Here is a 10000-nt window from a genome sequence, read left to right as displayed (position 1 = left end):
GAGAGAGAACGCATTTTATGCTTCTAACTGTAATGCAAGTGGCGGAATGCTACCCATCCCCCCCCCCCCCCCCCCCAAAACAAAATACAAACAAACGACAGAACAACAACAACAAACAAAACCCAAAATAACAAAGAAAGCGAAACAAAATGACATAAAGAGGATAATCTAAATAATAATAATGAACTGTGCAACTTACCTTATTAAATCTTTGTTTCAATATTTATATCACTAAATATTCAGAAGTGGAATATGTTATAATAATATAATTTCTCAAGTATTTAAATATTTACGCTGCTTCAATTAAGAGTAACTCTCTCACCAATTCAGCTTGTCAATGATATTACTTAATCTACTCCACAGCCTCACTGAACTGATACCAAAACAATTCATCAATAGCTGTCACTGCTTATGTAAATTCACGAAATCGATTTGGCTCGCCGATTGATTTTTTTCCCACAAATGACCGTTTTAATGTCTTTCTTCCTCTCCCTATAATTCACATGGAATGATACATATTGCTATTCACAAACTGCACATAAATACGATTTTTAATATCCACTTTCAAGGTAAAAAGAATGTAAACGCTTCGGGCCTTGTGTATTCACTATGAAACAACTCTTTCGTCTTTAATACACACACGTTTTTCTGCATTCTAAAGCCGCTTGCATTGGAAGATCGAAACGGTCTATATAATAACCAGGCCAAGAGATCCGCCGATTATAACTATGTATAGCATTAACCAACCGTGATATGACGCCTATTTCTCTCTGACGTTCGTTCATACGCTTTTTTACAATAGTTCTGTTTTGTTATTGATGTTAAAATATATTCACAGCATTCTATAAATATCTACATATCCATTCACGATATCATTTCACACACACATCGAAACTAAGATGAGATCTTAATTGCATTCTGGTGTAACAACATCTCTTTTCATTTTGTTCAGCAAGCTTTAACTTTAAAAAATACAAAAAAAAAACAAAAACAAAAAAAAAAAACAAAACAAAAAAAAATTGAGCCTTTTATAGAGCAATATCCACAAAACGTTCTCAAATGGTCAACAGCACAACACTTAATGGAGGACGAGACATTACGCCTGTTAGAAGATACAAGCACAACACTTAATGGAGGACGAGACATGACGCCTGTTAGAAGATACAAGCACAACACTTAATGGAGGACGAGACATGACGCCTGTTAGAAGATACAATTTTGTTTCAGAGAGAGACAATCCTGTTAACGGCCAGTACGGTGAGAGAATGTGAGTCCTTTTCCAAGGACTCAATTATGCGTCACTCGGGACTCGAACCCAGGAACTTTCAATCTGAAGGCGAGCTTCATATAATTAAACCACACATTAAAAAAAACCTTAGAGTTCTAGGAGAGAAGACTATTTGACATGTTTATAATCTATATACTGAAACGTAGACGTTTCCTGGCCCAATGAATAAGAAGGAAAATGCTTTTTGTCACTGCACGGTATCATAGATTGATTAATGCTTGTCTGCCCGCAGGATCGTATAGCCCTGTGGATCATGAACATTGTTCTCAATTTTTGTAACAAAGGTGATTTAGAAATGCAATGAATTTCATTATGTTAAAAAATGATTTCACATGACACAGAATCACAACGTCGAATTGCAGACATGATTGATTAGACAGTATTTTAATTTCGATTCATATCGATTGAAGAGGGGAAAGAGGGGGGTTGGGCGGAAGGAGAGGATTGGATTTAATTATGTGCGTAAAACTTGATTAGTATTCGCACACTTGTTCCCATATAAACAAATAAAGTCATAGAACGCGTTGACCGTGACTAAAACACAAGTGAAGGGAAGTTGAGAAGATATTTTAGATACTACTCAAGGCATTTTCAGATGAATTTTCTTCCCATCAAATTTACTAACTGACCGAGTCATACTGAGAATGTTGCTGTACCATGCGAAGAGCACATTTAAAAAACTCCAAACGTCTATCATCAAATATCGATTGATTAAAATAAGGGCCATTTTAATTGATCGATACTTGATGAACGAATTTTCTGGACAAAAGTATTAAAACGTTTTTTTTTTTTTTCTGTGTATGGCAGTATTATTGCATTTCCAAAGAAAAGAGAAATGGAAAAAAAAAACATGGCATTTTTCTGATAGTCACTAGTGCTTCTTTAACCAGTTAACTGTCATACTCTATAAAATAAAGTAGTCCTTCAGAGCCATAGAGCCAGAGTTTATCTCGGTTTCTCTATAACGTTAAACGGACAAAAGCAATTGCTTGCCACCTTTTGGATAGGACGCTAGTCTACCGCAGAGTACTTTCCGCCAGATCTAAAAGACCCAGCTACCCAATCATTGCTTGGTAGACAGGGAGGGGGGGGGGTCAGAAAAAAAAATCGACTGCACCCACTCTGGAGACAACTTGTCCTTTAATTATCGATCGATTTAATGACCCTCACCATGGCAAATAACTCTCAAACCTGGGACTTCGCAATTATTTTCATTTAGAATCCTGACACGGATTAAATCTTATTTGTTCCTGGAGTCAGATCCTTTTTCAATTCCCTTAATGTAATTTTTTTCATGCGCTGGTTCTCAAACTGCTCCCTAAGGTACCCATGATGTTACCAATATCGCATTTGGCTCTGATCACTTTACAATTAGTACTGCGTTATTCTGAAAAACAAAAAACAAAAAACAAAACAAAAAACAAAAACAAAACAAAACAAAAAAAAAACAAAAAAAACAAAACAAAACAACACATAAAAAAAAAGTTTGGTCTATAGAACATCTCCTTCAAACACCGATCGATGACCTTGCATCCTGTCATAATACGTCAAACCTGGGACTTCCTTGAAGTTTTCCTTAAAGCCCCAGGTATGAGAGTTTTGACAAGATGAAAGCCATTTTATTCGATTGATATATGAAGGACGAGCTACCTAGCCAAAATTTTTATAATGCGTGCTTTCAGAATATGAGTTTGGCTCCTATTGAAAAGAAATCATAAAAATAAAACAAAGCAAACAAACACATCCCCCGCCCCTCCCCCCCCCCACCCCCAAAAAAGCCCTGAACCCCCCCCCCTCCCCAATTAAACAAAACAAAACAAATACAAAAACAAAACAAAACAAGAACAAAAAAAAAAACCCCTCAAAACATAAAGACAGAAATAAGAAAATAAGAAAAACAAAATAGAATTTTAAAAAAAAAATTAAAAAAAAAAAAAAAAAAAATTGCCCGGTCGTTAAGTCCCCAAGTGTTGAGTTTAATCTATGGTTGAGACATCTCATGTTTTGTCTAAAACACGGAAATCAAGTATTACAAAACTTGCCAAGTTTTAGTTTCTTTTCTTTCAAAAAAAAGTGTTTTTTTTTACATCCAAGACCTTTATGATAACAGTTTTCCAAGATATTAACAAAACGTGATTGAGTAAGGTATTACCATGCACAATTTTGACTGTTGCATAACCGATTATTTAAGATCTGTTATTTAATCAGTTTAATCTCCCGAGCATGGATTTGTTATTATGAACTTTACTATACGGTTCATTTGTTTTTTTTTTTTTTTTTCCCAAGTAAGCCAGGAGTACACATGTACTGGTCTTAAATCGCAGACACGTGAGTCTGGTCAATAACATCGACGAGTCAATAGTATCAGATCTGTATTGATTTTATTGGCTGATCCCGATATCTCGTACCAACATACACAAACACACATACACGCGCTCGCACGCACGCACAAATACACACACGGGCACACAAGAGAGCAGTAGAACAGCCACATGCATTTTCCAAAAATACCATATATATATATATATATATATATATATATATATATATATATATATAATATATATTTATATATATATATATATATATATATGTATATATATATATATATATATATATATATATATATATATATATATATATATATATATATATATATATATGGTATTTTTGGAAAATGCATGTGGCTGTTCTACTGCTCTCTTGTGTGCCCGTGTGTGTATTTGTGCGTGCGTGCGAACGCGTGTATGTGTGTTTGTGTATGTTGGTACGAGATATCGGGATCAGCCAATAAAATCAATACAGATCTGATACTATTGACTCGTCGATGTTATTGACCAGACTCACGTGTTTTAAGACCAGTACATGTGTACTCCTGGCTTACTTGGGAAAAAACAAAAACAAAAAACAAATGAACCATATAGTAAAGTTCATAATAACAAATCCATGCTCGGGAGATTAAACTGATTAAATAACAGATCTTAAATAATTGGTTATGCAACAGTCAAAATTATATATATATATATATATATATATATATATATATATATATATATATATATATATATATATATATATATATATAGAGAGAGAGAGAGAGAGAGAGAGAGAGAGCAACACATACAAACAACTAAATACACACACCCCACCAAACACCCAATTGTACACGTGAGGTCACAGGCGTCATGCATGATTTGTAGGTCAAGGTTATAGCTGCCATGCTTATACAAGGCAAGGAATGCCTACTTGAATGAAAAACAAAACAAAACAAAACAACAAGCTGTCTAACTTATGCAATACATGTTATTAATTTCATATTAAAAATGTAGTCCTTCGGAGTAATATGCCTTTAAGGATATCCCGATTTCTGTAGCGTAAAACGGACGGTGAGTATTGCTTATTATCCTTTGGCTAGCTCGTTGATCGCAAAGTACTTTGTGCAAGATCTGTAGGAACCTGCTATCCAGTCACTGGCGAATCGCGATTTGGATATACAGATATACTAATACACACAAAAAATCGTACTCACACACACACACACACACACACACACACACACATACAGAGTGAGAGAGACAGAGAGAGAGAGAGAGAGTGTGTGTGAGAGAGAGAGAGAGAAAAAAGATAGAGAAATAGAGAAAGAAACACACACACACAGAGAGAGAGAGAGAGAGAGAGAGAGAGAGAGAGAGAGACAGAGAAAGAGAGATAAAGATAGAGGAAGAGAGAAAGAAATAGAGAAGGGAGAGAGAGAAAGAAATAAGGAGAGAGAAGGAAAGAAAGAAAGAGAGAGAGAGATAGAGAGAGAGAGAGAGAGAGAGAGAGAGAGAGAGAGAGAGAGAGAGGTAGAGGGAGAGAGCAAGATAGAAAGAGAGAGAGAGACAGAGAGAGAGAGGGAGAGAGAGAGAGAGAGAGAGAGAGAGAGAAGGAGACAGAAAAAATGGGAGAAAGAGAGAAAGAAAGAGAGAGAAATTGTGGAAGAAAGAGAGAACGAAAGAGAAAGATAGAAGAAAGGAGAGAGTGAGAGAGAGAGAGAGAGAGAGAGAGAGAGAGAGAGAGAGAGAGAGAGAGAGAGAGAGGTCAGTAAATACTTTGACTTGATTTGGAGCTATTACGATTCCTATGCTTGTATAGCAAGTGTTCTAACAACTGAGCTATCGGAAACCTTATTTTTGTTTCATGCATCAAATAAACTTATATTATTTTAATTCATGTTTGTTTCTTTACAGTCTCCGTCATTCAAATCAGAGAAGGCTGTGTACAGAGAGACATGTATGTATAGTGATAGATAGATAGATAGATAGATAGATAGATAGATAGATAGATAGATAGATAGATAGATAGATAGATAGATAGATAGATAGATAGATAGATAGATAGATAGATAGATAGATAGATAGATAGATAGATAGATAGATAGATAGATAGATAGATAGATAGATAGATAGATAGATAGATAGATAGATAGATAGATAGATAGATAGATAGATAGATAGATAGATAGATAGATAGATAGATAGATAGATAGATAGATAGATAGATAGATAGATAGATAGATAGATAGATAGATAGATAGATAGATAGATAGATAGATAGATAGATAGATAGATAGATAGATAGATAGATAGATAGATAGATAGATAGATAGATAGATAGATAGATAGATAGATAGATAGATAGATAGATAGATAGATAGATAGATAGATAGATAGATAGATAGATAGATAGATAGATAGACAGACAGATAGATAGAAAGATAGATAGATAGATAGATAGATAGATAGATAGATTGACGGACAGAAAGATTGATCAATAGATAGATAGACATACAGATAGAGAACTAGATAGATAGATAGATAGATAGATAGATAAATAGATAGATAGGTAAATAGGTAGGCAGATAAATAAGTAGATAGCTTGATAGATAGATCGATAGATAGATAGATAGATAGATAGATAGATAGATAGATAGATAGATAGATAAGCAAATAGATAGATAGATAGATAGATAGATAGATAGATAGATAGATAGATAGATAGATAAATAGATAGATAGATAGATAGATAGATAAGCAAATAGATAGATAGATAGATAGATAGATAGATAGATCGATAGATAGATAGATAGATAGATAGATAGATAGATAAATAGATAGATAGATAGATAGATATATAGATAGATAAGCAAATAGATAGATAGATAGATAGATAGATAGATAGATAGATAGATAGATAGATAGATAGATAGATAGATAGATAGATAGATAGATTAGCAAATAGATAGATAAATAGATAGATAGATAGATAGATAGATAGATAGATAGATAGATAGATAGATAGACAGACAGATAGATAGAAAGATAGATAGATAGATAGATAGATAGATAGATAGATTGACGGACAGAAAGATTGATCAATAGATAGATAGACATACAGATAGAGAACTAGATAGACAGATAGATAGATAGATAAATAGATAGATAGGTAAATAGGTAGGCAGATAAATAAGTAGATAGCTTGATAGATAGATCGATAGATAGATAGATAGATAGATAGATAGATAGATAGATAGATAAGCAAATAGATAATAATAATAATAATAATGCTGAAAACTTATATAGCGCTATAACTCCGAGACCCCAGACTCTAAGCGCTTAAATTACAAATTACTTTGGCTGAAACATACTCATTCACACACACAAGCACACACACACACACACACACACATACACACACACACACAACACAACACACAACACAAACCAAACCTATCTTGCTTCTCATACCATCTACTAAAATCGAAACAAATATGTTTTAAGGGAACGTTTAAAAATAGACAAAGATTCTTTTTCACGAATGCTCTGCGGTAAGGCGTTCCAAATAGAGGGTCCGAAATGAGAAAAGGATCTCATTCCAGCATTTTTCCGAATTCGAGGGACAACTAGTTTTGTGGAATCACTGGCCGAACGCAAGGGCGGGGTTTTGAATATCTTTCAATTAGTTCTGAAAGGTAGGAAGGGGCAGTACCTTCAAGACAACGATACACTAAAACACAAGCTTTGAATTTAATTCTTTTCCCAACAGGCAGCCAATGCAGGTCATGGAGTAGAGGTCCGGCAGAGTCGCACCTACGCTTCATGAATACTAGTCTGGCAGCGCTGTTTTGGACAATCTGAAGACGTTTCAGATTGTATTGCGAAACGCCAAACAACAGAGCATTACAATAATCCAATTTCGATAGTACGAGGGACACAACCAGGTGCTTGGTCACATCCTCAGATATGAACCGTCTAATGGAAGCAATCTTTTTTAGTTGGAAAAAGAGAGATCTAACCAAATTATTAACCTGATGCTCCATCGACAGTTCAGAGTCTAAGAATGTGCCAAGGTTTTTCACTTTGTCAACAATTTGAATAGAGGCATCCCCCAACTTCAAATCTGTTTCACTTTTCCACTTCCTGTTCCCCACATACAGCACCTCCGTCTTATCATCATTCAGTTTCAGTCTGTTCTCATTCATCCATTTCTTAACACTTTGGATACAATTTTTACTATTGGCTGATACTTCTTGTAAATTTCTTGTATTGGAAACGCAGTACAATTGCGTATCATCAGCGTATTGATGGTAAGACAGACCATAACTTCTGATGATTTTAGACAGAGGGCCAACGTACAAAACAAAAAGAACGGGTCCAAGTACTGAACCCTGGGGAACCCCACAATCAAGAAAGATTTCCTCCGATCTATATTCATCCACCGTAATAATCTGTTTACGATTGAACAAATATGACCTAAACCAATCAAGCGCTGCACCAGACACGCCATAAGTAATTTCAAGACGTTTGAGAAGAAGATTGTGATCAATAGTATCAAAAGCAGACGATAGGTCAAGCAAATTCAGCAAAGAACATGAACCATTGTCTATAACAGAGAGGAGATCATTAACAACCCTAACAAGTGCGGTTTCCGTCGAATGATGTTGCCTATAAGCAGACTGAAATTTTTCTTCAAGACAATTATTTTTAAGATGAGACAGTAATTGTTTCAAAACAAGCTTTTCTAAGATCTTAGAGAGAAAAGGAAGATTAGAGACAGGGCGATAGTTTTTTAAGTTCTCTTTATCGAGATCAGGTTTTTTCAAAAGGGGTTTGACATGGGCAACTTTGTAAATGTCTGGTACAGCACCTGACTGCAACGAATTATTAACAATACATGTAAATGGTGTTAAAATTACATCAATGCATCTAGATAGATAGATAGATAGATAGATAGATAGATAGATAGATAAATAGATAGATAGATAGATAGATAGATAGATAGATAGATAAGCAAACAGATAGATAGATAGATATATAGATAGATAGATAGATAGATAGATAGATCGATAGATAGATAGATAGATAGATAGATAGATAGATAGATAAATAGATAGATAGATAGATAGATAGATAGATATATAGATAGATAAGCAAATAGATAGATAAATAGATAGATAGATAGATAGATAGATAGATAGATAGATAGATAGATAAGCAAATAGATAGATAAATAGATAGATAGATAGATAGATAGATAGCTAGATAGATAGATAGATAGATAGATAAATAGATAGATAGATAGATGGATAGATAGATAGATAAGCAAATAGATAGATAAATAGATAGATAGATGAAAAATAAATTATACTTATATTGCTCCTCAACGAAAATTATAATTTAGTATCACAACAATATTTAATAACAATACAATTCAACATTCTGGTCATGCTGTCATCCATTCAAAAATCAGTGATAAATTGTATTTAAGAACTCCGTGATATTTGACCACAAGTACTAAATATAATAAACCAACAATTCCGAACTAGATATGTTATAGAAATATTATTTTACCTGTCGCAAGAGAAAGTACCAACGAATTAAATTCACAAGAAGCTGTCCTTTCCAAGTTCGAATGAACTGAATTTCCTCTCCACTGGGTGACCCAAACAACAAATATAGAGCCTGGGCTATTGAATATTACAGTTGATAATCATTGATCCACGAACTGCCATGTAATGTTATATCACATTCCCTCCTCCTCCTCTTCCTCCTCTTGTTCCTCTCTTCTTTCCCATTGCTTCCTTGGCTTAATTTTCACTTCATCACACCCTCCTCCCCCCTTAGGACTCGTCCTTCCCCCCCCCCCCCAACTTTATCCTTTTTGTCCTTCTGCTATGGAGGGAAGGTATTCATCATACAAAACATGCTATTATAGAGCCGGGAGGTATGGAATGCCACCCTCAAATTAGCCCGTAATCATCTTAGCACAAAAGAGTAATGCTTTCGGTTTACAACAATATGTAGAGATATTGCCTATATATGGACATTATTTGAGCTGTGTACTATATAGAAAATAGAGGGGTAAATGTGTCATGTCAAATGGAAAAGATGGTAACATAATATTTCCTAGAAATTATTTTGTGTAGTAGGTATTGTATGAACATTCAGTCTCAAAGAAGACCTAATTTATTTTTTTGAGTACTAAACAAAAAAAAATGAATAAACAGTTTCCAAAAAAAAAAAAAGAATTTTTTTTTTAAAAACACGGAATGTTTCGGGCTCAACACCCTTCTTCAGTCAACAACAAAAAATAAATACAATAATTAAAAAAAAAAAACACAACAGATTGAGGGCAGAGAAATATTCGGCACGCCAGATATGTATAAAAGTCTTT

General features: G+C 34.1%; 1 protein-coding gene across 2 annotated transcripts in view; it reads right to left on the bottom strand.

Moving 5' to 3' along the window:
• LOC144967522 (NPC intracellular cholesterol transporter 1-like) overlaps positions 1 to 9318 on the bottom strand; it is a 77584-nt gene extending 68266 nt beyond the window's left edge. The window contains exon 1 of one of the 2 annotated variants that reach the window (XM_078904910.1): positions 9178 to 9318. The gene's annotated coding sequence lies outside the window, so the exon portion shown is untranslated. Of the gene's footprint in view, positions 1 to 199; positions 648 to 9177 lie in introns of those variants that run through there. The other variant, XM_078904901.1, reaches the window with a different exon arrangement.
• Between the last annotated feature and the right edge of the window lie 682 nt (positions 9319 to 10000).

Source organism: Berghia stephanieae, chromosome 1 (genome assembly GCF_034508935.2).
Source record: "Berghia stephanieae isolate SIO BIC M18660-M18661 chromosome 1, UCSD_Bste_1.3, whole genome shotgun sequence".
Taxonomy (NCBI): Eukaryota; Metazoa; Mollusca; class Gastropoda; order Nudibranchia; family Aeolidiidae; genus Berghia; species Berghia stephanieae.
The sequence above is the reverse complement of the archived record's forward strand: the minus strand, read 5'-3'. Positions and strand labels throughout refer to the sequence as shown.